This window comes from Rhinolophus ferrumequinum, chromosome X, assembly GCF_004115265.2.
Source record: "Rhinolophus ferrumequinum isolate MPI-CBG mRhiFer1 chromosome X, mRhiFer1_v1.p, whole genome shotgun sequence".
Lineage (NCBI taxonomy): Eukaryota > Metazoa > Chordata > Mammalia > Chiroptera > Rhinolophidae > Rhinolophus > Rhinolophus ferrumequinum.
The window spans coordinates 99,602,356-99,627,653 of NC_046284.1; the positions used below are offsets into that span (position 1 = coordinate 99,602,356).

The 25,298-nt window shown below is 35.5% G+C and overlaps 1 protein-coding gene and 1 pseudogene across 6 annotated transcripts in view; one reads left to right on the forward strand and one right to left on the reverse strand.

Moving 5' to 3' along the window:
- The window catches only part of DMD (dystrophin), a 2,143,628-nt gene that overhangs the window by 160,839 nt on the left and 1,957,491 nt on the right, over nt 1-25,298 (forward strand). The window lies entirely within an intron of this gene.
- LOC117024767 (60S ribosomal protein L26-like) lies at nt 7,123-7,566 on the reverse strand (annotated as a pseudogene).

The following is a 25,298-nucleotide window of genomic DNA, read 5'->3' on the forward strand; positions in this document are numbered from 1 at the left end:
AAAAATATGAAATATTTCATTAATAATTTTATATTGATTATCTTGAAATATTTTGAATTGTTAAATAAAATGTATTATTAAAGTTAATTTTGCTTTCTTTATATTTTAATGTATGTATTAGATATTTTTAAGTGTACATATATGGCTTGCATTATACTTCTATTTGCCAGAGCTAGTTTACTCTATAATTTCCAAATTCAGTTTTTTTCTATTTGAATTAGAATTCAATGATACCAGTAAAGACTTCTGCATAAAGAAGTCTTTTATTATTTTTATCAAAGTTTTACGTACTTTTACATCAAAGTATGGCCAAATATTGAGTCTTCTTTGTAACCATATTTATTATCTCTAAAATATTCAATTTAGTTTTTGCAGAAATATATTGTGTAATTATATTTATTTGAACAATAAATATTGAGCACAATCTATTCTAGTTACTTGGGGATTACAAAGCCTTTGTCTTTGTGGGATTAACATTTGTCGGTTGATAATCTTAATTTATGTAACTATAGAAATAATTATAGCTGCCTTAATTGGTTGGCTTGGGTAAATACTCAACTTGTGGGAGCAGAACCTGGGTGCCTACCACATAGTTGAGTATTATCTGAAATAATCCATTTTACCTTAGACATTAGCCAACGTACTTTCTAGAAGAAATGCAGACTGTTTGTTAATCTAGAAAGTTAGCTAAGTAGACATTGGTTACATGGAGGTCTATTCGGAGATCTTCCTGTGTACTTTATCCCATTGACTGTTTTCTGACTCCCCCTCCCAGTCCAGAGTCTGAATTCATCAAGCACTTTCTCATTGGCACGTATGCCAGTAATTGGTAAATAAGAAGTAGCAAATAATCATTTGAGGAATGAAATATTTCGAGAAAATATTAAATCAAATTTTAAGCCACTCAACATCACAATTCAAACCAGATCCCGTAACCTGGTAAATCTTGGCAATTGACTTTAATCAGGGTGTCTGGACATTGCCTGGAAGGAGTGTCTGTCTCTGCTTAGTCCTTCACAGAGAACACTTGAAATCGGATCACACTCTCATCTAGACATTTTCATTGTTGTTTAGAAATGTATTTAATGGCATCCTCAGAGTGAATTCAGAAGAAAAGGAAAATGTCATCCAAAGATTGTTAACACCATCAATAAATTGGTAGCTCTGGGGCATAAAGAGCATTTGTATTGTTTCAGTAGCCTTGGTGTCCGGTAAATTTAAGCCAGTAAATAGTAACTAAAGCAGTTTTCTTGACAGTTACATTTTCTAGCCATTGATTTTCGTAAATGTATGGCATTTAGAATTCTGAGAGAGCTTTAAGTAAACTTGAATTCAGTTGAAATGATAGGAATAGTGATTTGTTTCTTCTGCTCATTAGGTAATATAAGCATTTATGTAATTACGAGGCTCCAATAATGTAAAAGGTGTATCAGATGAAAAACAAATGTTCAAAAGCCTTTTGTCAATGCAAGAGAATCAATAGAGATTGAAAAAAAAAGTCTTATAGAGAGTTGAGAAGAATCTATCTTATTTGGAGATTCAAAAAATATTCAGGCATTCCTGGGGTTTTTTGCCAGTTTTATTGCTAATATAATAAATAACCTCTTTTCAACACTGCCTTTATTTGAAATCCTAAGTCCTAAAATTGATTACATTTCACTTAGTGATCTACTTATATCCTTCATGCCTTACCATTGATTTTGTCTCCATTACCATCAAAAGTTTTTTCCAATCAGTAATGCTGGTCAACCCACAGCCATATTCAAGGGATTATCAATCTATCTCAATGTACTGTGTTTTATCCTGTTAACTTTTCCAGCAATTTTGATACTTTTCCCTCATCTACGTTTTTTGTTTTCTTTCCATGGTTCTTTTCTAGCTTCCATTTACCTGTTTTGTCTTCTTCCTCAAGAGTTCTCATGTAGTTCGTCTCCCCAACGTGTTTGCTTGCCATGATGTTTGCAAATATGGTAAATTGAAATTTATCTTCAGACTTAAGTTATCTGAATTAAAGTTTATAAGAATCAGCTATAAATCAGGACTTTTCTAGGATTCAGTTTCAAAGCCAACATTCAGGGAATGGCTTATGATCAACTAAACACCCGAGTCCTCTACAGTCTCAGGACCACACAGTGACAACTAGAGGTCAAAATTAAGACTTGGCAGTGTTGTAGGATCCCAAAATTCCTTCTGAGATTAAAAAATACACAGTGAATAAAGTTATTTCTATTTTTGTATTACGCATTAACATTTTGACGGTAACTGCCCCATCATATGTAGGCTTGCTTTAACCATAAGCCTGGTTTAATCAGACAATTTCAGTTCACCACATTATATGGAACCCTGAAAACTTAGAAATAAAATATTTAAATACCTAAGTACACATACACACATGATCCTCTCCCCCTTCATCAATCTTTCTCATTGTTTTAGGGTTTAAGTGTAGCCATGGTCTTACATTACAGAACAGAAAGAGTACTGTTTGTTTGCCTGTCAAATTATTTGTATCAAGTCATTAATGGTGCTTACTTTGTGCCAGACACTGGTCTAAGCACTTTGTAAATATTAACTCATTTAATCTTCATAGAACCCCTAAATGATACACAATATTTTTCTCCCTGTACACACTTGATGATTAACGAACATGCTCAAGGTCACACTATTCATAAGTGGCAAATGGAAACTGACCTTGGATCATCTTGTTCCCAAGTCTAATTTTTGAATTCTTTGGCTCTGCTGTTTCCATACATGGTATTTCTATGAGAAATTTTGGTCCCCTCTGTGTGAAGATAAATGTAATAATTAAGCCGTCTTATTTTGCTATACTCAAACTTTACCCCCCAATTATTTTTCTATGCCAAACATATTTCAACAGGTTTTCATTATACAGTTGTTCTTCTGATTAGAAATCAGCCCTAAATACAGTCAGAAGTGGAATTATATTTAAGACGAAGTTTAAAAAAATGTTTCTGGATGAAGGGTATATAGGAATACGTAATTCAATTTTTGAAATTTTCCTGAATTTGTTTTAAGATATAAAGTTGAAACTATTTCAAAATGTTATTAATCAAACTGAAGAATATAAATTGGAGCACTACTAATTAGTGCACAAATTCCAGGGCACTCCATTCATGTTATATTCTATATGAATATAATATAATTCACATAGAATTATATTACATGAGTCTATGTGAATCATATAATAATGGAGGTAAACTTGAGAAATACTTTCCTTTACAAATAGTAACCACTACTGTTAAAGTAAATTAAAATATCTAGTAAAGTAACACAGCATAATTTGCTATATGCAGAGGAGCATAGGAAGGTGCCCCCTGAAGTTGTGCAGTGAGGAAGACAAGACCTAAGGTAATTCTATTAACATTAAAAGCCACAGAAGGATAACAATAGAAAAATAAACTGAACAAAAGACAATAATCTGGATTACCTCTTGGCTTTCGTAATCATGTTTTTTAATGTTCTTCAGCATAAATCGTTCAAGCCTCGTTTCCGGCCACAGTAAGAAGGCTCAGGACCTCTCAGAAATATGAGTATGTCGCTTATTAATAATGCCAATACCTGATAGGAAGGCAGGGACAATGCAAGTCTCATTCACAGATGTAATTCCTGAACCAAAGTAGTAGCTGGTCCATAGTGGGTGCCTAATTTGTGCGATGGGTAAGCAAATCAGCGACAAATGGATGGATGTTGATGGTGCTTTTTCTATGGTACTTTAAACCATTTTAAATATGTTAATATTCTATTAATAACCTTCCTGATTTCTTTGGATAGAAATTAATCATTTTACTTGATGGAATAGTAAAAGGCAGGCCAAACAGTTTCAATGACTTGTCTAAGTTCACCCAATGAATATATGTGTGTGAGTATACATATGTATGTGAATGCACGTACACACACACACACACACACACACACACACACCAGAGGTGCCAAAAATTGTATACAAGTGGACATTTTGGTCAACGTTGCTCAAGCAGTAGTTCGCCGTAATCAGAAGTGTCTGGACGCTGATGAGCAGCTCTTGTAATTGCAGAAGTCAAACGTGACTTGTATTCATCTTTTGTTATCGGTATCTATTGAGTATTACAATTTTAATACAGTTTTTTCCTTTCTTAAAATGTGTATAGATTTTTTGGCACTCTGTGTGTGTGTGTGTGTGTGTGTGTGTGTGTGTGTATTTCTGAGTGTGTGCATAAAATAAATAAATATATAAAGTAAAATAATAAAGCCCAGCAAAATCTTCTGTTCCAAGGTTGTTTGCACTATAATACAATTGAACTGAAAAGAGGAGAAATCATAGAAAAAGGCAGTTTATTTAAAACAGACATAAATGTACAAACCATGGAACACATTTTTCTGCATATGTATTCCATAATACCTGAGAAAATGGAGAGTCAATTCACTGGAAAATTTAATAGAATAGTGACCTGAAAACTTCATAAATCAAAAGAAATTCATGTTTTCAAAAATGAGAATTTGAGTGTTTTCTTTATTGAATTTCTCTGCATATAGGATAGTATGCTGTGTTATTTTACTAGAAGTTTTAATTTACTTTAAGAGTGGTGATGACTATTTGTAAAGGAAAATATTTCTCAAATTTACCTCTGTTTTTTTTTAAACGAAATATCCTCTCTTAGTCTCTTTCTCACATCTTCTCATATATCTTATTTCACTTTTAATTTCCTGAAAACTTATCTTTCCCTTTAAATTATTCCTTTCCCTTTCTCAGTGATGACTGCTAAGGATATTGTAGAGATATGTTTCCTTGTAACATCCAGACTACTATCCAATCTATATCAATCACTCCATCATATTTTAAAAAGCTGAAACTCATGGTGGAAATCTCTTCCAGCCTGGTATTCCTGTATCTTACCATCTCCAAATTCCTACACCAAACACTTTTCTTTCCTTCATCATCATTTCCAATCAGTTCAGAATGCTGCCTTTAATCTCTTATTCTGTTGCTAAACCAACACCATTAATCACTTTCAGTTACCTTCCTTTCTTCCTATACATCAAAACATCAGAATTTACCTGATCCTCAACTTCTGCGCTGCTCCAGCTTTTTGAATTTGACTTTTCACACCATATCATCCTGTCCTGTATGTTTTCTTTTCATTACTCTTTTTACTCGATGCCCTTGTTTTCTTCTTATGCTCTGACCATCTTCATTCTCTTCTATGCATGAAACAGTGTTGCTAATTACAAAATCTTTTCTTTCCCCCCTTTATTCACTACTTATTCTGTTCTGGTACTTACTTTATATTTTTATTGAGATATAATTGACATACAACATTATATTAGTTTCAGGTGTACAACATAATGATTCAATATTTGTCTTTATTGCAAAATGATCACGGCAGTAAGCCTAGTTAATATCCATCACCATACATATTTCCAAAATTTTTTCCCTTGTGACAAGGACTCTTATGATCTAGTCTCTTAGCAACTTTCAAATATACAATACAGTGTTATTAACTATAGTTGCCATGCTGTACTCTGGTACTTATTTTAATGTGTTTTTATAAATAACTACGTAGAGTAATTGAGATTAAACAATAAAAAAGATGGATTGTGATCCTATGTTGTCCCTCAGTTGAGAAATATTTCATTCCTGAACTTTATTATTTATCTTTCTCTAAATGCATTTTCTTTCTACTTCCTTTTATTGTTTATATTCTAAATGTATCTATGTCTAATTTAGGTGGAATAGTTGGAATTATTCATTGTTTAGTTAATAGTTATGAATCATACTTACTAAAGATAGTCATGACTTATCAAAACTGAGACAAAAAAGCGGTTAGCATTATCCCCATGCACTCTTCACATTTACTGAGACCGCAAAAATAATCTGATGGATGATCTTGCTCTAACACTTGACAGAAAAAAGGTGATCTGTTTCTGCCGCAGAAGTTTAAGGAATTTTTCCCCTAACTTCTTATTCACACTTCCAATTATGAACTCATAATGCCGAAAGAAAATTGGGATTTTTATCATGAAATGCTGAAACCCAAACTGACATGTAGGAGGAAGGAGCAGAAGTTGTGTGGGTTTGCCAGGATGCTGAGGACACATTGTCTTGAGAATTACTTATGAAAGCCAGTGAGTTCATTAGGATGAAGTAGAAAACTATACATTACTAATCCAATGTAAATTTAGTCCCTGAGCTTAATTCCCTTAGAACTCAAAATCTGCAGATTTAAACAGTTACTTCTTGAAAGTTCCTAATGTCACATTAAACAGATGTTTAATATGTTTTTTATTTAGCAAGGTCTGGGTGCCAAAAAGGAAAAAAAAAAAAAGAAAAAAAAGACAGAAAGCAAAACAAAGAATAACCTCAAGTGCCAACTCTAATTAATTGGTAGTATCTTCTTGGACTGAAATGTTGAGAAGGTCCCATCTGGACTCAGTAGGAGAATACGGTGATCTATTAGCCATGCTTTGCTGTCAGCCCAGAAGAACAAAGGGGGCAGGATTGCTGAGTGTCTGTAGACCTTGTTGTGATAGAACACTTTTAGCACTTAAGGTTTGCATTTCAACCCTGTAAATTGTTAATTGGGCCTCTTATCTTCTGATCTAACCTATTTTATTTTTGACATCTGATAAAGGTATACTGTGAAAATAGTATAGTAATAATTAACCCCCAAAACAATTTATGCCTCTAAATTATAGATACAGAGTACTTATATAACTGCTTATCGTTCTTTAGAAAATAAACCGGGAGGTTTATGAGCCACTGTATCACTAGATTTTATCATATGTGTTTAGTATCGATAATCTAAAGGTGAATTTATTGATCTCTAAATTAAGGATCAAGACTGATGATTTCAATTAAAAAGTCCTATCTTTTGCAAGTATAAAACTTTAATTATAAAGTTTCCAAAGATAGTCTAAAGCTTAGAAATGGCCAGGTATTTTCAAATTAAGTAGTAAGTATATTTAATTTCTTCTGGCAGCTACAAACAAATTTGGCACGTGGTTTTTGTGAAATTTTTGCTTTGTGCATATTCTGTCCATCGTTTGTGTGTGTGGACTCCTCTTCAATTAATTAAACAATCTTTTGGTTTTCTTTTTAACAGTTTTTAATGAAAGCTATATATAAGATTACTTATAGTCCTGCATCTTCTCAGTTGTTTCTTCCTTATGTTTGCCCTTTTCTTTTCCTACTTGGCGAGACTTGGCTTTCCGTTCAAAGACCTTTTCGTGGTCTTTGTCCAGCTTTAGTCTAGCGATAACCACCTTGCTGGGGTGACTGCCTGCACGAACAGTTGTGCCGTTAGCCTTCTCCCGCTGCACTCATTCAGTGTAAATGACATGTTTCTTCCTGTAACCCTGGACTACTTTGCCAATCTGCTGCCCTTTGCAGTGTCCTCGTACAACCTGAACTTCATAATCCTTTCAGATGGGTATGGGTCGCAGACTGTACTTCTGTCTCAGCTCTCTGGAAAGAGGAGAAGACATAATCTTCCTGTGAATGTGGGGAGGTACATTGAAGTGGCTTTTCTGGGTTTTGCTCTGGTCAGAAGTCACAGAGGGGTTGAACTTCATTTTGGCCGCTGGCACTTCAGCGAGGGCCGCAGAAGGGAAGAATAATTAAACAATCTTTAAGGGCATGAGTCAGCCTGAGGCTCTAATGGTTTGTAACTTTCAAGAGACACAGTAACTTGTGAATTATTATACGAAAATTCAATATGTAAAAATAAGCACGAATAGTAGCTACAGTCTTTGCTGGAGAATCATGTGGGGGAAAAGCATATGGGTTTCATTTTGGCAAATGAAGGAAAAAAGTTATTAAGACATGCAATACAACAGAAAAGAACTCACAACATTTAGCAACAGATTGGCTGTGGGTAGCCGAGGCTCATGAGAATCTGACAACTTTCTCAGTTTTTATCTTGGAAAACACATGAGTGGGTCCGATTTGCACTTTGTACTTTGGAAGTTAAGAATGTTTTTACTTTGAAGAACTTTTCTTTTAACCTTCACTGTGCCACTCTTTCAGTTACATGATCCCTTTATCATTACGAATAACGGGCAGTGCAATCCTTAGCGCACTAAAACTTGCACTTATTTTTAAATGGCCTCTTCATTGAAGAGGCCTTTTATAAACATCTATTCTAAAGGATTTTATTCCCTCATTTTCATGTCTGTTATTAGTCTGACGTATCACAGTGTTTTATGTGAAGACAGAAATGTTATAGGGGTCCCTTTAAAATTGTATACTTTTTCCACTCTATATTAAGTGACGCCCAGGGAAGACAGAAACGTCTATTTGCCTTCTGTGCACTGCAGAGTTACAGCAGAAATGGACTTTTTTCAGTTTATTAGAGAATTTTAAAATGTCAAACTTGAATCAATAGTTTATGATGTTGCTGGACTAATACAACAAATAATAACCTAATATTGTAGGTCATTCTCAGGAGCAGTAAAACTTATTATAATGGTACTAAAAATTTTTAGAGCACAAGCCCATAACATGAATTTCTTACACAAGCATTGGAGCCTTAAAAATTTTACAGAAAGTTAAGTGAGTGAGAATTTGAAAATGCCAAAAAAAGCAGCATAAAAACAGAGGTCTGAGAGTAACTTAGATTTATTCAGCATAGAATAGCCTGTATCTTTTAGGTCATGGCTCTAAAGTTATCCAAAACCACACAATGGTTATTTGTTTGTTTGTTTTCTGATGCCTGATTTTTTTTCTTTTCTATTTTGCTCCCATATTCCAACAGTGGTGTCCTGACACTTCTAATCCTTCGGACCGAAATTCTTGCAGTCAATTTCAAATATTTCTTGTCTTTCATGTCAATTCCATATTTGACATGTTACTAATATCCTTTCACTTTCTTCATATTCTAATTGATATTTTCCTAGTGTAAGAGTTCATCTCCATTTTCTTACTTTTTATTTCTTACCTTTTCTAAGTATTCTGTAAGCTTGCTCTTCTTAAAACATATGTGAATCATGTCTTAACTATATAGGCTTTATTGAATTGATTTCAGTATACACTTGGCAGTCAGCCTCCCTAATCATTTGATCACAAGCTAATTATTAAAATGGTATTTCATATATGAATGGCCCCTGATAATTTCAGAGTTTTCACATAGTTATCATATTGGATTTTCGACAAAACCTTGCATGACAGAGTTTTTATTAATTATCTCTTATCAAAAATGAATGTAAGACTGAAATGTTGCAACTTACGAATCATAAATCTAGCAGTCGTAGGCATGGGATTTGACCTCCTCAGACTTTAAAACAAAGGTTTTCCCAAAGTTGTTGTACCCTCCAACAGCTTCCCTCTCTATTTACCTCTTATTCCCCAAGTCACTCACTTCCAGGTTCCCCATCCAAACACTGAGTGTCTCAAGGCTCATTTCTTTTTCTAAATTAATTTCAGGTGTTCAGAACAACATAGGATTAGACATGTATATACCTCACAAAGTGATGACCCCAATAAGTCTATTACCCATCTGACAGTGTACGTAGTTATTACCGTATTATTGACTACATTCCCTCTGCTGTACTTTACATCCCTGTGACTATTTTTTTTAAATTATAGTTGGCATTAAATATTATTTTATATTAGTTTCAGGTGTCCAGAGTAGTGCTTGGATATTTCTATAATTTATGAAGTGATCCCCCAATAAGTCTAGTAGCACCTGTCACTATACACAGTTTTTACAATATTATTGACTATATTTTCCATGGTGTACTTTACATCCCCATGACTGCTTTGTAACAACCAGTTTGTACTTCTTAATCCCTTCACCTTTCTCAGCCAGCCCCCAACTCCCCTCCCATCTAGTAACCATCAGTTTGTTCTCTGTATCTATGAGTCTGTTTCTGTTTAGTTTGTTCATTTACTTTGTTCTTTATAGTCCATATATAAGTGAGACCATATGGTATTTGTCTTTCTCAGTCTAACTTACTTCACTTAGCATAATACCCTCTACTTCCATCCATGTTGTCACAAATGGTAAGATTTCATTCTTTTTTATGGCAGAGTAATATTCCATCGTATATATGTACCGCTTCTTTATCCAATTGTCTATTGGTGGGCATTTAGGCTGTTTCCATATCTTGGCTATTGTAAATGGCACTGCAGTGAACATAGGAGTGTACAATTTTTTTCAAATTAGTGTTTTGGATTTATTTGGATAAATACCCAGATTTTATTTTATTTGTTTAAAAACAACTTATATAGCTCAACACCAAACAAACATACAAACAATGCAATACAATTAACAAATGGGTAGAGGACCTGAATAGACATTTTCCAAAGAGGACATACAGACGGCCAATGGACAGATACATGAAAAGATGCTCAATGTCACTAATCATCAGAGAAATGCAAATAAAAACCACAATGAGATATCACCTTACATTTGTCAGAATAGCCGTCATCAAGAAATCAACAAACAGCAAGTGTTGGTGAGGATGCAGAGAAAAGGTAACCCTTGTGCACTGTTGGTGGGATTGCAAATTGGTGCAGCCACTATGGAAAATAGTATGGAGGCCCCTCAAAAAATTAAAAATTGAACTACCTTATGACCCAGCAATTCCATTCAAGGCTCATTTCTAACTCTAATTCCTCCATGATAAGACAAGAACCTTGAAAATTAATTTTGGAAATATGAATGGAAACTAAATTAGTACATGAATAACGTCAGGAAGAGTTCCAGGAGAAAGTTAAATGTTGTTGACTAAAGAAGCAAAAGGAAGATAATTTGGTAAAAATTATGGAAAAGGAATAAATAGCAAAGCATTGTGAGATAAACTCTCTCCACGCTTGGACATATTAATGGTAGATATATAGAGTCCAGGATAGGTTTTGTGAGATGGGAAAGAGGAATGCATGATGTGGCAATGAGAGATTAAAGGTTGTCATCGGAAGGATACATATTTGGGGAACAGCTTGAATTCTGATTGTTGCCCAGTCATATAAGTATATACAGTCTTCTTGTTAACTTTCTGAACTTCATATTTCTCAGTGATTAAATGGGAATAACTATATCACTTTCTGGTTAGTAAGATACTTATAAGAGATAATGTATATAAAGAGTTTTGTGTGAAATTTATCATCATAAATTGCAAATAGTTTTATTCTCTCCCAGCATTTGACCTTGGACCACTGATTTAACCTCTCAGTTCCTCAAGCTATTGTTCTGTAAAAGTGGGAAAAATCATAGTACCTACACCTTGTAGGATTGTTGAGGATTAAAAGAGCTATCATATGTTATGCCCTTAGAACAGTACTCAATAAATGAAGTCAGTGATGTGGTCAATTGTTAAAGTCAAAAGTCCAGGGTTGCTCTTAGAAAGGTTATTTAAGTTCACTGAGGCTCAAATTTTCATCTGTAGGATAAGGCCAGTAATTTTCCATTTAATGTTTTGCTTAAAAATTAAATGAGATACAAAATGCTTTGTAAGTAATAAAATGCTATGGCAATGTGAAGTATTTTATAATATCAAATCTGTTATAAAATTTCACTGTGATAAATTGTTAGAGTAAAAGAGAATTTTTAACACCTTGGTTGGGAATTTAATTCATTTATATTGCTCTAATCTCACTGTGGAAAAAAAAGTGTAAAAATGTTTAGTTTTGTCTTTAAATTTTATTATACCACCTTAAAGCTTGCTAAAAATCTACCATCTCTGTGAGTTTATTATTAGATCCTCACTGGCAGGCAAGACAAATGTTATCGTCTAGATTTTACAGAATGAGGGCTGTTTGTTGGAGGTAATAAACTCTTGTTATCTACCAAACTTCATTTGACAGAAACTCACATTTCCACTTGATAAATGGGGTCCGATTTGGGTACTACATTTAGTGTCTTCTTCAAAAGGTCACAGTCTAAGATCACCAGAGGACTTTAGAATCCTTTTTGGCTTTTGAAGAATAGATTTCTGAATTCGAGTTTTTATTGCCAGATTTATTTATTTGTTTTAATGGACTCTGTTTAAGGATGTTGGGTACCCTTGTGCTATTTTTCACTGCAGATGCCTCATTGGCTCTGTGGATCTTTGGGAAGGAGCAGGTCAAACTGAAATCTAGCCTTTCTTAAAGACATCCAGGCCATGCACCCTGGTGTGGGGCAGTGTCTGCCCTGAAGAAGGAGAGCCTTCCTTCACATAAAGGAACCATCCCTGTCCAGGCTGGTCCTGATGGCTGAGTCTACCCTAGTGGGTACCTTTTCTCTAATTCTCCAAAGGTGCCACACAGTCTAGAGGCAGGCCTGTTGTTGTTGTTGATGATGATGTTTAATGAAAAAAGATCATGAAGGGAGCATATTTCTCAGTCCGTTGAGATCTTGCTTTCAGGTGTATCCTGTTGGGCTCAAATAAATTCTTATATATATATATAAAAAAAAAAAAGATCATGAAGGTAGAATGCATAGAAGTTAAAAATTTTTCTGGAATGGGAAATAAATGGTTCGGTCAAAACATAAAAGACATTTCAGAGACAGTGGGAATAATAGGGTGTAAGATGGAATTTAGAGTTGGGAAGGTGGAGTTTAAAAGAAGGAAGTCAGGGACACTTAAGCATGGAAACCCAAAGAGGGGATGGTTGGAAACGTTAAGTTTGCATGAAAGGCTGAGAAGCTGGTCTGCTAAGTCTGACCGTGAAAGAGATTCTTTTGTGGAGGCACTGCTTTTGCAGGCCTGCCCCCAAGTACCTATTGGTGGGCTTTGGGGCCGTTGTTGTTCAGACTTATCATCACATGCAGAAATATGAAAGGAATCTGGGAAGTTAAAAGTGCGAGCACAAAAATCTATATAAATAAGAAGTTCATTTTATTTTTAAAATTGTGATATAAAACTGGGGTCCAGAATAGGTGGCAGAGAAGTAGAGCAAACCACTCTCTTGGTCCATTACTCGTCGGGCTACTATAACAAACTCTATCATAGAGTGTGTGGCTGAAAACAACAGGAATTTATTTCTCACAGTTCTGGAGGCTCTAAAGTCCAAGTGCAATGTGCTGGCTGATTCAGTGTTTGGTGCGGGCCTGCATCCTTGTTTATACTCAGCTGTCTTATCTCTCATGGTCTTCACACGATGGAAAGGGAGGAGAGCTCTCTGGGGTCCCTTTTATAAGGGCACTCATCCCATTCGTGAGGGCTCCACCCTCATGACCTAATTACCTCCCAAAGGCCCCACCTCCAAATACCATCACATGAGAATTAGGTTTCAATATATGAATTTTGGAGGGATACAAACACTCTGTGTGTAGCACTCACTAAGGTGCTTCTTATTCGGAATGAGAAACCCAGACATTTTTCATTGTAATGTTAAAAAAGTTATAGAACCTCACTAAGACTTTGTCTGTGAAGTGAGAATAATAACAGTGATGTGAATATTATATGAGACGATATTTGCAAAATGTTTCATATATAATAGGTGCTTAGGGGATGTTAATGATCAATATTGGTTGTTATAATAAGTTAATGGAGGGTGAGGATTATTGGAGATGGTACTTCTATATTTTAGGCAAGTGGGATATTGAAGTGGTAAATTTATCATTAATTTACATCATTTTGACACTTGCTTCCTTCAGTATTTAAAAATACTGACGTAAGCAGACAGTTCATCCCCCAAATATAAGGGAATATGTTTTCATGATCACGTGATACACCGTAATTCATCTGACATTTAAAATGTCAGTTTGATTGAGAAATCAGAGTCCTAGGCAAATGAATGTGATGTAAATGGGGTTTGGTTTATATACAGAGCAAGTGATCGATGATTGAGTTCTAGTGACTGGATCCAGGGATAGGGCAATTCATTGGTGTCCTAGGGCACTAGGCTTGAGCAACAGGTGGGAGGTGATGCTGCTTTGCTCAGCAATAGGTGTGTTCCATAACAGGTGATCGGTAGATTCAAAGTCTGACAACTAAGTTCGTGAACTCAACCTAGAACAAGTGCTACACACCTCATTGCTGAATATCACTACGGCCACCTTTGAAGTTCTCCCCTTGGGAAGCTATGCACCGATGCCAGGTCCTAGCCAACCCTTCAAAGCAATTTTTGGAACTCTTTTTCTGGAATGGCCATCAGAGCTGTCATCGTATTACCCTTGATGTCCTGAATGTCATCCAAATGTCTCCTTTTCAATATTTCCTTTCTCTTTGGGTAAAGAAAGAAGTCATTGGGGGCCAGATCAGGTGAGTAGGGAAGGTGTTCCAATACAGTTCTTTGTTTACTGGCTAAAAACTCCCTCACAGACAGTGCCGTGTGGGCTGGTGCATTGTCGTGATGCAGGAGCCATGAATTGTTGGTGAAAAGTTCAGGTCGTCTAACTTTTTCACGCAGCCTTTTCAGCACTTCCAAATATTAAACTTGGTTAACTGTCTGTCCAGTTGGTACAAATTCATAATGAATAATCCCTCTGATATCCAATAAGGTTAGCAACAGTTTTGCAACAAGTTCACGAACTTAATTGTCAGATCTTATATACTGATTTTCAAGAGCAGTTGGGGCAGGCCTTGGGACCTTAAGGTGGTAGGTAGTGTGAAGAAATAGAGCAAAGTGTCAGTTATCTATTATCACACAACTTCTCCTTCTGAACACTGCCAATGGAGGATGAGAGTGATGGTCTTGGAAGACAAAATCAGGAAGTCAAAAGAACTCTTTCCAGTTAGGCGTTCAGCCCTGAGAGGACTAAAGAGAAAGACAGCTTATTGGAGTACAAGGCAGAGAATGAGTCCTGAGGACCAAAGCAAGAACCTGGCTAGAAACAGGAGCCACAGCAGGTTTCCAATGGAGTTGGCCATGCTGGGTCTCTCATTTGAGGCTCCCTAAGTCCTTCAGGTTCCTTGGGTTGGCATACTACAGAACTTCAAGGCTAGAGAGCTGCAGGCTACATAAGGCAAGTAAATAATTGATGCACTATAAAGCATTTAGAATGTGAAATAAAAAATACAATGTTCTACACATAAATCCAAGCATTGTAAGTGATCAGCATAGAAATACATAGGCCATCATTTTGTGTGAGGTCAAAAGGTAATGACTTTTTATAATCATGATGGGGCTTGATCTAAATGAATTACATTTGATTTCTGTGAACTTTTAGAGCTTTGTATCTCAACATGACCTCTCTGTCCAGGAAATCCATACCTATTTACTCTTTGGCCTCCCTGTACTATAATCATCTAGGTAGTGCTTTTTATTCAACAAATATATTTTGCTTGCCTGCTAAGTTGGATGTAAGAGCAGGGGATTGGGTCGAAAACTGACAAATTGATAAGAGCCATTTCACTGGGGACTGCGTTACCATATGTACTGAGTTGGAGAGTGTTTCCCTCCAAATTCGTGTCCTTCATGGAACTTCAAATACGTGACCTTGTTTGGAAATAGCATTGTTGTAGGTGTAGTTAGTTAAGATCATGTCACACCGATCTCTTAATCTAACATGACTAGTATCGTTATAAGAAGAGGAGAAGAGGTACAGAGAAGGAGACACACAGGGAGAGTGCCATGTGAAAACAGAGGCAGAGACATGAGTGATGCATCTATAAGCCAAGGAATGCCAAGGATTGCCAGCAATAACAGAAGCTAAGAGAAAGGCATGGAAATGATTCTCCCCTAAAGCCATCAGAAAGCATAGCCCTCCCGACATGCTGAAATCTTGGATTTGTTTGGATTTCTCGGAAATCTTTGGCTTTCTAGCCTCCAGAACTGTGAGAGAAGAGATTTCTGTTGTGTTAATCGCCTAGTTTGCTACAGGAGCCTCAGCAAACTAATATTCCATGGAGAAGAATTTAAATATTATATTAATTTATCTATAAAGAATTTCAACTGCCAGAGCTAATCTTCCATTGGATGTCATCAGTTTTCTGTGTCTTTTATCATATAACACATCACTAAAGTAATAATTTAATAGGACATGAAACAAGAAGTAATGATTCCTTGAAGGTTCCCAAAAGTTCTGATTTGTGGATCAGGCCAATACCAGCAAGGCATTTGGTAGAGTTTCTCACAATATCCTTCTGTGCACTTAGAGAAATGCATCATCTGAATAGATGTTTTTATTGTATATTTGGTGATTTAGACTTTGGCCTGGAAGAGGCAGATTAAGATACACTGTGGGAAACGATAGGAACATGCTAAGCAGACAAATGAAAACACACAAAGAATTGCCCACCACCAGAATCATATTATTTATATTTACCCCTCTTCTTGAAGCACCCATCCTCCCCCTCCCTTTTTACAAAATCTGGCTGTATTACTGATCTTTAAAGTATTTTCTCCCTCAATTAATATTCCTGCCATTGTTTAAGGCTGAATGCAACTCTTCTGTCATCCCGTTTAGCATATCCCAAATGCCTGGATGTTCTATATAAACTCCTTGAAGACAGTGCCCGATTTTTTTCATTTTGGAATTACCAAAGCCCGACAATATTTGAGCCCTGGCTGAGCTGTGTTTTTGAGATGAGAAGTCTTAGTCAGCAGAGTATATACTCTGACAGTGATGTAAGTATACCCCTTAGCTTTTCTGCCCATTAGGAAAAACTCCCATTTAATAAAGGCATGAAAAGAAATGGATTCTGCTTCCACTGATGCTCAGATGGACAGTGTTTTGGACATTCTCAGAAATGAGAAGGGATTCTTTTCAGGCTGCTATGTATGTGCTGTGCTTTCTAAAACACAGTGGATGCTTGCTGTTTTCTTTATCATCGTCATTCCTTTCGTGAAGGCCTTGATGTTGCAGAAAACCTTATACTAAAAAGGGAAAGAAGTACAAATAGTAGCATATTCAGCCATTAGTAATTAATCATTCTTTGCAAATTAGTAGCATATTTGCGTGTTTATTTACTAGGGATTTTAATTAATGTTACAGAAAGACAAAGACTCGGAGGACAGCATTGGTTCCAAGTGGCTACATTTCTTTAAGGCCTGAGCTTCCTGTGGTGGCATTTGGATTTGAAATGCTTATAAACATAGTTCATCTCTAAATTGCAAGAAAGACTAGTATTGTGAAGATTATTAATAGTTTGGGTCTCCTTGGGGAAAGGAGAAAACAAACACAAGATCTTTGCTTTCCAAGTTTTAAAGGCATCCATTTTTGAGAAAAGGAGAGAGTATTACTTTCATTAAAATAATAGAAAAGTAGAAATTGTTATTAACCCTAAAACATGATAGAGATATGTGAAATTATGGGTAGAATTTTTATTTTAGAGAGTCAGAAATCAAAGTTAGTTTTTGAATTCTATCTCTGGAATAAGGGCATAATATATAATCAGGCCATGTCTGTCATAATTTTGTTAAATTAGATGGAAAAAAATCACATGGATAAGAAAATGTAATTAAATCCCTCAAAATAAGAATGTCATTGTTTTCAGTTTCTTGTGATAAGTGAAAGGTGAGGAAAGATATCCTTTTAAATGATACATCGCAATTCCAATATCTCCTTAGAAATGAAAATTGGATTGTGATACGGACTTGTCTTTGACCATATTATAAAAGGATAATATAATAAGTTGGCAAAAGACCCCATGAAAGGCGTCCGGGTATAAGGAACAAATACAAACACAAAGAAACTCCTACAAAAAAAATTTTATCTAATTGACAGCAAGATTTATGGGGTAAAAAGACGTCCATGGAAGACAACATGTTTCTGAAAGTTTCTTTTATTCTTCTAAAGTCACTAATGCTCAAAGGAAACCTGATTTTTTAAAAGATAAAATGCTTGATAAAAAACAGGTTGAATGAAAATAACACAACTGATATTATAGCAAATTCTTGCCTATAGCTTTAGAAATAAAATAACCAGAAGGAGCAGTATGTCAAGATTATGTTTTTCTTTTTATCAATTAGATGCATTGTTTGCATCATCTGACCTACTTAGTAGTGAAGATTTTTATAGCACTTTTTCATCTATTACAAGTGAAAGAAATTACCTATGATACTTTTTAGAGATTCCTATGGATATGAATAATCAAGACTATAGATGAGTCTTGCCTGATGCAAGATTGATGGATGAAATTAAATTTTACAACAAAGATAAAGAAATGAGTGTTAATGTGGGACACAGCCTTTAGCAAAATTCCTTTAAACAGCAATATTCTTAGTGTATTTTTTACCATATTATATATTTCAATTTTATCCTTAAATACTTCCTAGGAATATCTCCATTGCGCGAATTCAAGTTTCTCTGTTTTTATACACTTTCAAAACATTTTTTTCCTGTACATTTGCTTTAAGTGGCTATATATTTGAGGGAAACAGAAAGTAGGTTTACTGGTGAGTATTGATAGAAATAGGATTGCTGGATGAAGCAGCTTTTAACATTTGGAATGACCTTAAAATTATAATATATTTAACAGAAATACCCTTCTGCATGTTATAGCAGTATAATGGTTTTCTTTATGTGAACCTACCTTTCTCCTACAGAGAATTATTAAGTAACTAGTATATTCCACATATAAAAATCTTTAGTAGATTTCAATACACCTCAATAATATATATTTTTATATATATATATATATACATATATACATACACACACACATTTTAAGCAAGGAAAATTGTATTAAAATTGTAATACTCAATATATACCAATAACAAAAGATGAATACAAGTCACATTTGACTTCTGCAATTACAAGAGGTGCTCAAAGTGGTTACCATCAGCGTCCAGACACTTCTGATTGCGGGAACTACTGCTTGAGCAACGTGGACCAAAGTGTCCACTTGTATACATTTTTTGGCACCCCCAGTATATACACATATGTGTATGTATTTATACGTATGTATGTGTATGTATATATGTATGTATATATTAAATGTATATACATACATTTAATATAAAATGCAGCATTTCTTGAAGAAAAAATTCCATCAAAACCCCCTTGTATAGCTCTCAACAAGCTACTACCATTTTCTCATCAGTAAAATAGGAAAACTGATGACTTTGTAATCTTCTACTTAATTGTTTAAGCTTAATAATATTACTTTTTTAAAATCCCATATGAGTGCAAGGAACAATATAGTGAGTAGTATAGCAAATCTATTTGATCACTTTTTTCAAAATTGTGTCAAAATTTTGGTTATTTTAAAGCCTGGTTCATTGTTAAAAGAAAGTATTTTCAGTTGATTTTCAGTTGAAGGTTATTGGCTTTATTCTCTCCCTCATTCTTTCTTTTTAAATTATACATCATTTCAGAAAAGAGAAAATAGTGATAGCTAGCTACCCTTTTAGGTCTTACTGTGGACTACATCCCATGCATGACTTTGTTTTTGTTTTTCTCATTTAATTAGCACACACTATAAGGGAGGTCTTACCAATTTTCTTTTACAGGTTAGGAAATTGAGGTTCAAAAAATTGCGTAATTTGCATAAGATCACATGTAAGTAATAGAGTTAGGATTTACTCCAGACAGGCTTTATATCCAAGTTCACAGGACCATAACCTGCCATCACTTAGGTCCCGAGTATCTAGATATCTCACATATCTACGTAAAATCTCCTACTCACTACTCAGATTTCAAGGATATTTTGAATTACTTTTATGTGTTTTAAAGAAAATACATGCTGGAATTTTAATAGCACATGTAAGGATTCAGCACCTTTAGATAAAATAAAATAAAAATCAGGAGCGATATTCAGAATAAATACATTATGGAAAAAATCAATTAGCAGCTAAAACTTATGAGATGTTTGGAGACAAGTAAAAAGGAAATGTATACTTTGGGCCTTACACTTGTGGACTGCGGCATTCAAATCTGATTCCAGAGACTTGTGATAACATACACTTCAGGTGGGAAAAGCTTTGGGTACCTGGGAGAGTGTAGCTGGAAAAAATAAACTCTGTATTTATCTAGAGTTGCTTTGTCCATCCATTCAGAAGTGCATGAATGGAGCTTTGTCTTGGCCCATTGCAACTCCATGCCATAACCCCGAAAAACATGTTGACTTCACACTATCACTGTTCGCACTCACAACCTCATGTTCTTCTTTAACAGTCTGGAATATACTGGAATACTCAGTTTAAAATCCTTAGTGTTTTGTTCATGGTTTTATATGATGTCCCAAAATTGTGCTTCAAAATACCTATTCCTCTTTTGTGGTTCACTTCAGAGTGGAAGCCCTCTTGCTGCACATAATCAGGACACTACTAATTGGCTATGTTAATAAATTATGTCTATGCCAGGAGGATAGAAGTGCAATGCAAATTAAAAGGAGAACGGTAAGAGAATTCAGGACTTCCAGGGCCTGGAAGATAGTGTGAAACAAGAAGTCATGATGGAGCTCACTGAGCAGGTGAGATTTGAACAAGACTTGAAGCCAGCTGAAGATCTGTGCAGAAATTTTTCCGGGTAAAGTGAACTACTGGAAAAAAGGCTCTAAGGTGTGAATGTGTTTGGTGTGTTCAAGGAATAACAATGAGGACTCTGGATTTTACAAGGCAGAAAGAAGGAGTACGTTGTACAATTAAGGGAGGTTAGGATGCAGATTAGAGACTTGTATATTTGGGTTTCTGTGTAGTGGAGAAAGAACAGAGGCATTTGTAAAGCAATCTTAGAAGAGATTCCTTTAATAGTTTTATCATATCCCCCACAGGAAGTCCTCGTTTTTTTCTCCAGCTCATTTGTACTGATTTTTCCCCCCACAAATTAAATTGGGTTTTATTGAAAGAATGCATCTCATTATTTTATAATCATATGAAGTTGGACAATTAAGTTTGCAAACTCATGCTAGAAAAAATGCTACCTACCTCATTGTTGAATATCACTAGGGTCACCTTCAAAGTACTCCCCTTGGGACGCTATGCACCGATGCCAGCGCCCAGTCCACTTTCAAAGAAATTTTGGAACTCTTTTCCTGGAATGGCCATCAGAGTGGTTGCCGTATTACCCTTGATGTCCTGAATGTCATCACAATGTCTTCCTTTCAATATTTCCTTTCTCTTCGGGTAAAGAAAGAAGTCAGTAACTGGGAGCTAGATCAGGTGAGTAGGGCAGGTGTTCCAATACAGTTCTTTGTTTACTGGCTAAAAACTCCCTCACAGACAGTGCCATGTGAGCTAGTGCATTTTCATGATGCAAGAGCCATGAATTGTTGGTGAAAAGTTCGGGTCGTCTAACTTTTTTACACAGCCTTTTCAGCACTTCGAAATAGTAAACTTGGTTAACTGTTTGTCCAGTTGGTACAAATTCAGAATGAGTGATCCCTCTGATATCAAAAAAAGGTTAGCAACATCATTGCAACAAGTTCGCGAACTTAATCGTCCGACCTCATAATTCATCTAAACATGTTTCACCGAAAATAAGACCTAGCCGGACAATCAGCTCTAATGTGTCTTTTGGAACAAAAGTAATATAAGACCCGGTCTTATTTTACTACAATATAAGACCGGGTCTTATGATATAATATGATATAACATAACATAACAAAGCATAACATAATATAATATAATATAATACTGGGTCTTATATTAATTTTTTCTCCAAAAGCTGCATTAGAGCTGACTGTCCGGCTAGGTCTTATTTTCTGGGAAACTCGGTAGCTTTCTAGTTGAGATCTGTTAGCAGGCCATTGTGATTCATCAGGAAATCTAACGAAGTGCAGAGTTTTGGTTTATCCAAAACTTCAGGTAAATACAGGTCTGTTAAGACAGATTCTATTGTAACTGTTTATTCTTTTTATTTCACATTACCCTAATTTTTAATTATCACTCATGTTTCTGGCCAGACATTTAAAATCATAAAGGTGTAATATATTATATAGAAATGAACATCCATCTGAACATAGCATAATTATAAACATACTTACTTTAATCTCTAGGAAGCATATATACTTTTTGTCTGTTTTCTAACTTCTGAACAAACCTATCACTTTAAAATTTTAATTTTACGTATTTTAGGATTTTAAATCCTTATTTGATATGAATATTCCCAGACTGGGATGTTTTTGTGGATTATACGCTAGAGTAAATCATTGTGAAAAATATGGGCAGTCAGGTGTTGGAGATTCTGTTCCTGCTTGAGCCCTAAGCAATATTAACCATCTTCTTTCTGGCTTTTTAGCACATCTGCTCCATTTAAACTGTGGCAGGGAGGTGTGTAAGACTGAATTGATTGTCTCTTGGAGTTTACTGTGCTTCTTTCAAAACTTTGTTTTTCAGTAAAGGCAATTGCTCCTTGAGCAGCAGTGGTTGTTCCACACCCACTAATTATTATACAGCCATTTAAAGTTGAAATGGTAATCAAACCACTGAAAGCCCAAGATTAGCTGTACTCCTTCTTCATTTCTAGTGGAGAAATTCATCTGAATATCTATAAAGCATTTTGTGGTGCGTTCTCTGGCAGATGCAGTAAAACAAATGCAATACAAACTTTTAAAATACAGCTTTGAATTTTAGTTTGAATTTTGAGCTGGACATGTTTTTAACTTCTACAATTTAATTATAGGAGAAAAATGATCTTAAAGGATCGTTTTAGTTATGAATGGAATGTGAGGATTTGGGTTTTCTTACAGAAAGAAAAATCTATTTTAAGTGGTAAAATTTATACTTTTTGCCCATCAGAAATTACTGGTTGATATTTCTATTAAAATGAAGATCTAAGTATATAATGATTCTTGAAGCCAATATCATTTAAGAAATGGCATACTGCATGTCACGTTGTGAGGTGTTAAGTAACAATTGCATGCCTAGAAGGTGTGGTGAATCATATGAGCAAAGACCAAGAACATCCAGAGATCAAATTCACAGTCATTTCAAATATTACTCCCTGATGTGTATTTTTCTGCTTAAACATTGCATACTTATTGCTTGGACCCAAAATAGCATGCTTAAATAAGTACTTTTATAGTTCTTAAAAATGCGTTTAAACATTCACTAACCCAATAAAATGTATTCAATTCATAATTATAAATATTATCAGGGCTATTGCATAGGGAGATGGGCCAAATACCATTCAGAACCTTCCTTTTGAAATAATCTTGATTTCTAGTGAAATGAAATGCATGCTATAAATCAAGGAATTATATTGTTATAGCAAATAGTCAAGTGTTTATTGATATGTATTTTCATACCCTTACATATTTAAAATAGTTATGTGGGATTTTTTATTATTTAAATCAAAATTCAGCTCTCTCTCACTTTTTGTGGTTTTGATATGAGACCACAGTATTGCACAATAGACAACTGGGGAAATAACAAGTAAGAGAAAGGAAAGAGGGAAGAGGAACATTTTAAGGTTTATTGATTTGTGTTCAATGGCATAATAAGTCTGCCATGACCTCCCCTTAATTCCTTACTCATCTAAGGATAGAACTGTTTCTGTGGGTGGAACTGATGTTATTTATCTATGCCCGAATACCCTTGTAGAGGCTGTTTTGAGCACCTCGCTCCACTACTAAAACAGTCATAGGTAAGAGCAAGGGAGACAGTAATAAAACAATTGTAACTTACCAATGCACAATTATACGTGGGATCAGCACCTGGGATTAGAATCCTGGCTCCTACATTTTTAAATTTGTGGCCCCGGGAGTTTCTTAAACTCCTGTGCCTTAATTTTTCCATCTGCATCTGCAGCAGGATATTAATAGTGCCTACCTTGTACATTTGCTATAAAGATTGTATGAGCAACAACATAAAAAGTGCTTTATGAAAAAACAACCCAATTTAAAAAATGGGCCAAAGACCTTCATAGACAACCACCAAAGAAGATATACAGATGGCAACCAAGCATATGAAAAGGTGTTCCACCTCATATATCATCAGGGAAATGCAAATTAAAATAATGAGATGCCACTACACACCTAATAAAATGGCCAAAACCTAAAGCACTGACAACAACAAATGCTGACGAGGATGTGGGGCGACAGCAACTCTCATTCACTGCTGATGGGAATGCAAAATGGTGCAGCCACTTTGGAAGACGGTTTGGTGGTTTCTTATAAAACATGGCTCTTACAGGCCCGGCCCGGTGGCTCAGGCGGTTGGAGCTCCGTGCTCCTAACTCCGAAGGCTGCCAGTTCGATTCCCACATGGACCAGTGGGCTCTCAACCACAAGGTTGCCGGTTCAACTCCTCAAGTCCCTCAAGGGATGGTGGGCTCTGCCCCCTGCAACTAAGATTGAACACGGCACCTTGAGCTGAGCTGCCACTGAGCTCCCAGATGGCTCAGTTGGTTGGAGCGCGTCCTCTCAACCACAAGGTTGCCGGTTCGACTCCCGCAAGGAGTGGTGGGCTGCGCTCTCTGCAACTAGCAATGGCAACAGGACCTGGAGCTGAGCTGCGCCCTCCACAACTAAGACTGAAAGGACAACATCTTGACTTGGAAAAAAGTCCTGGAAGTACACACTGTTCCCCAATAAAGTCCTGTTCCCCTTCCCCAATAAAATCCTTAGAAAACAACAAACAAACAAACAAACAAAAACACAAAAAAAAGTGGCTCTTACAATACAACCCAGAAGTCACACTCTTTTGTCTTTACCCAAAGGAATTGAAAACTTATGTCCATACAAAAACCTGAACATAAATGTTTATAGCAGGTTTATTCATAATTGCTAAAACTTAGAGGCAACCAGGATGTCCTATAGGAGGTGAATGGATAAAGTGTGGTACATCCAGACAATGGAATATCATTCAGCATTAAAATGAAATGAGCTATCAAGCCATGTAAAGGCATGGTGGAAACATAAATTCATATTACTGAGTGAAAGAAGCCAATCTGAAAAGGCAAGACACTGTATGATTCCAACTATATGACATTCTGGAAAAGGCAAAGCTATAGAGACAATAAAAAGGCCACTTGTTGCCAGGGGTTAAGGGGGAGAGAGGGATGAAAAGGAGAGGCCAGAGGATTTTTTAGGGCAGTGAAAATATTCTGTTTGATGATAATATGGTGGATATATGCAATTATACATTTGTCCAAACACATAGAATGTAAACACCAAGAATGACTTAGAATCATAATGATGTGTCATTGTTGCCTCATCCATTGTTACAAATGTACCACTCTGGTGGGGAATTTGATAATGGGGGAAGCTATGCATGTGTGGAGATAGGAGGTTATGGGAAATCTCTGTACTTTCTGCTAAAGTTTGCTGTGAACTTAAAATTAAAGTTAAAAAATAAAATAAAATCTATTAAAAATTTAAAAAATACTTTTAGTATATATTTGTTCCCTTCACTTCCTGTTGCTTATATTTTTAGTTATTTTTGTCATAAATGAGTGCTAAGTTGACTAAACAGTTTTTTAGATCTAAAAAACGAAGTGCTTTGAAGGGTGCTGACCCTGAGTTAGCATTTAATGCACATTAGGTATTTTGTT